Here is a 4,552-nt window from a genome sequence, read left to right on the forward strand (position 1 = left end):
CACCTATCTTCCTTCAAATTCCTCGGAAGCATAGAATTCCTGTGCCTGAGGTTGCAGCAGTCATTGACCCAACTCAATCCACCTGTGCTGCTGACAGCAGGGCTCCTGCTGAGGCTGAGCCAAATTCTTCCACCTGTGCTGCTGTCAATGGGGCTCCTGCTGAAGTGGAGCCAACTACTTTGCAGAGTACTCCTGAAAGTGGGGACCCTGCAGCCATTGACCCAACTCATTCCACCTGTGCTGCTGACAGCAGGGCTCCTGCTGAGGCTGAGCCAAATTCTTCCACCTGTGCTGCTGTCAATGGGGCTCCTGCTGAAGTGGAGCCAACTACTTTGCAGAGTACTCCTGAAAGTGGGGACCCAGCAGTCATTGACCCAACTCATTCCACCTGTGCTGCTGGCAGCAGGGCTCCTGCTGAGGCTGAGCCAAATTCTTCCACCTGTGCTGCTGTCAATGGGGCTCCTGCTGAAGTGGAGCCAACTACTTCGCAGAGTACTCCTGAAAGTGGGGACCCTGCAGCCATTGACCCAACTCATTCCACCTGTGCTGCTGACAGCAGGGCTCCTGCTGAGGCTGAGCCAAATTCTTCCACCTGTGCTGCTGTCAATGGGGCTCCTGCTGAAGTGGAGCCAACTACTTCAAAGAGTACTCCTGAAAGTGGGGACCCTGCAGCCATTGACCCAACTCATTCCACCTGTGCTGCTGACAGCAGGGCTCCTGCTGAGGCTGAGCCAAATTCTTCCACCTGTGCTGCTGTCAATGGGGCTCCTGCTGAAGTGGAGCCAACTACTTTGCAGAGTACTCCTGAAAGTGGGGACCCTGCAGCCATTGACCCAACTCATTCCACCTGTGCTGCTGACAGCAGGGCTCCTGCTGAGGCTGAGCCAAATTCTTCCACCTGTGCTGCTGTCAATGGGGCTCCTGCTGAAGTGGAGCCAACTACTTCGCAGAGTACTCCTGAAAGTGGGGACCCTGCAGCCATTGACCCAACTCATTCCACCTGTGCTGCTGACAGCAGGGCTCCTGCTGAGGCTGAGCCAAATTCTTCCACCTGTGCTGCTGTCAATGGGGCTCCTGCTGAAGTGGAGCCAACTACTTTGCAGAATACTCCTGAAAGTGGGGACCCTGCAGCCATAGACCCAACTCATTCCACCTGTGCTGCTGACAGCAGGGCTCCTGCTGAGGCTGAGCCAAATTCTTCCACCTGTGCTGCTGTCAATGGGGCTCCTGCTGAAGTGGAGCCAACTACTTTGCAGAGTACTCCTGAAAGTGGGGACCCTGCAGCCATTGACCCAACTCATTCCACCTGTGCTGCTGACAGCAGGGCTCCTGCTGAGGCTGAGCCAAATTCTTCCACCTGTGCTGCTGTCAATGGGGCTCCTGCTGAAGTGGAGCCAACTACTTTGCAGAGTACTCCTGAAAGTGGGGACCCTGCAGCCATTGACCCAACTCATTCCACCTGTGCTGCTGACAGCAGGGCTCCTGCTGAGGCTGAGCCAAATTCTTCCACCTGTGCTGCTGTCAATGGGGCTCCTGATGAAGTGGAGCCAACTACTTTGCAGAGTACTCCTGAAAGTGGGGATCCTGCTGATGTTTTGAAGAATCCTTCCCCAAGTCCTGCTGACTGTTCTGAATCTGATGAAAAATATGACTCAGAAACAGGTAGTGACATTGGGTTGGATTTCATAACTGATTCAGATTTGTACATGGAGCATGCATGGGACACACCCCATTGTGACCCAGAGCCTACTCCTGGTACCTGCACTTGTTGTTCCCTAGATTCCATTGAAAGAAATGACCTGAATGTTCTGACACTGCTTCCAGCATAAGACAAGTATGCTATTCTTTCTTCAGGTGCGGAACCCATTCCTGTTCCTGAAGATATAGCCCCTGCTCAGGGTGCTGAGGTTTTTTATGATGCATTAGAGTCAGCTGATCATACTGGCCATAGCTTGTCCACTCTCCAGCGTCCTGGTTTTTTTTGGGCACCAGATATGCCACTGCTGCCCGTAATGCCCTTGATGCGGTTTCGTACATTCTTGTTATCAATGATGATGTGGATGAGAAATAGAATTCAGCAAGTGTGGTATGAAGAAAATGGCCAAGGATCTCCCTCCAACAGAAACGATAAACCAGGTAAGGTAGACCACAGTAGTTGCTTAAAATAGATGAACTTTTATTTTAGATAGAAAAGTAGATCTCTTTGGTACTAATAGTCATGATTAATACATTTCATGCTATTTAAGCATTACCTAGAACCAGAAAAAATTGTTTCCTTTTCCCAACTTAATGAAAATACTTCGCATAGTGTAACAAAACCAGTTTAGACCAACACAACTGACCATGGTACTTGGTTGTCTGCCATCCTGGAATGAGGAAAATTTTTTTCAATCCGATTGAAAACCTTGTGTTTTTTGAATGGCTAAGCAGAGAAATCTTCCTGTTAAACATTAGGGCCTATTTATCTCTGCTCTTCTGAACTCTGACTTGTGAGGATAGTATCAGCCTGGAAACAAACATTCCAAAGGAAGCAACAGCTGAGAATAAAATTAACAAAACAAGCCTCCACCTTCTCACTGTTTCTCATTACAGTGATCCTGATGATAATGACACTGATGCTGCTGCTGTTGCTCCTGACAATGCCACCAATGATGTGCCTGATGATACTATTGATAATTCTTGCTTTTCTTCTAGATGCCGCTGGAGCTGAACACTCCAACACACACTGACATATTCAGACAAAGGCTGTGAGGAAAAGGTTTATTTTATATATATATATGTAAATATATAATTTTATGTATAAATAAAATATTTTCTCTGATAGAAGACTGAAGTCAAAAATTATTGTTTTATTGGAGTCTCAGTTGTGCCATGTGATGTTTACTAGAAAAATATTTTTTTATTTTTTTTTATTTTTTACTTGTTTACTTCCCATCCGGCTCACTGCTCCCTCCCAGTCAGTCTCTCCCACAATCCTTGTCCCTTCTTACCCTCCTCTAGTCCTCTTGAGTGGGTGGGGGCTGCCTGGTCATCTCCAACACTGGAACATGAAATCTCTGTGAGGCTAGGGGTTTCCACTCCCACTGAGTCCAGTCAGGGCCGTCCAGCTAGAACAGCATATCCCGCATTCAGGCGACAACCTTTGAAATAGCCCCTGCTCCAGGTTTTTTTTTTTTTTGGGGGGGGGGGGGCACATAAAGACCAAGCTGCACATCTGCTACCTATGTGCATGTAGACTTAGAGCTAGAACCTGTATTATCTTTAGTTGATGGTTCAGTATCTGAGAACCCAAAGGGTCTATGTTAGTTTGTGGGTTAAAGGGTGGCCTACATCTGGCTCAGGGCTTGGGCCACTGGGTGAGGTGGGATGCAAGCAAGCAGTTTTGACTGTGTGTAACCCATGCTGATGCCAGGAGAGCGTCAGGTTGTGGAAAGCACTAGGACCCTTCTCCAAGGGTCGGGGAGCACAGCCTGAGCTTCCTGCAGACCTGCCAGAGATGGCTCTGAGTTCCTGGCCTGCAGAGAGTTGAGGACAACAGGTTCTCAGGCTCTTGGACATTCCAGATGCCACTGGATGCCTCAGAAGAGCTGAGACTGGAGTGGGGGCCTGAGGGCTGGATCTAGCCCAGGGCTGAAGGGAAAAGGGGGAGGAGGTGAGCTCCAGCTGGGTCTCCCTCTGGGAAGTGAGTCTTTGGCTTGCCTGGCAGGCAGCATGGCTTGGTGGAAACTGTGGCTGGGAGCACAGAGAGGCCTTCTGTGGGAGCTTAGACTTGGCTCTTTAGAGGAAGACCTGCTGTGTTGTTCACCATGGAGGATTCCGATGAGAAGAAGCACTCCATTTTTTTATTAGATATTTTATTTATTTACATTTCAAATGCTTTCCCCTTTCCTAGTTTCCTCCCTGGAAATTCCTTATCATCCCCTCCCCCTGCTCCCCAACCCATTCACTGCCACTTCCTGGCTCTGGCTATACTATACCTATACTGGGTCATAGAATCTTCCCAAGACCAAGGGACTGTCCTCCCATTGATGAATGACTAGGCCATCCTCTGCTACATATGCAGCTAGAGACACAAGTCCCACCATGTGTTTTCTTTGATTGGTGGTTTAGTCCCAAGGAGCTCTGGGGGTGCTGGTTAGTTTATGTTGTTCCTCCTGTAGAGCTACAGACCCCTTTAGCTCCTTGGGTACTTTCTCTAGCTCCTTCATTGGTGGCCCTGTGTTCCATCCAATGAGTGACTGTGAGCATCCACTTCTGTATTTGTCAGTCACTGGCAGAGCCTCCCAGGAGACACCTATATTAGGCTCCTGTCAGCAAAATCTTGGCAACTGCAATAGTGTCTTGGTTTGGTGGTTGTTCATGAGGTGGATCCCTACGCGGGCCAGTCTCTGAATGGTGCTTCCTTCAGTCTCTGCTCTGAACTTTGTCTCTGTAACTCCTTCCATGGGTAATTTGTTCCCCCAGCTAAGAAGGATCGAAGTATCTACACTTTGGTCTTCCTTCTTCTTGAGCTTCATGTGTTTTGCAAATTGTATTTTGGGTATTCTGACTT

Source organism: Mus caroli, unplaced genomic scaffold (genome assembly GCF_978045245.1).
Source record: "Mus caroli unplaced genomic scaffold, Mus_caroli_1 scaffold_10, whole genome shotgun sequence".
NCBI classification, from domain to species: Eukaryota; Metazoa; Chordata; class Mammalia; order Rodentia; family Muridae; genus Mus; species Mus caroli.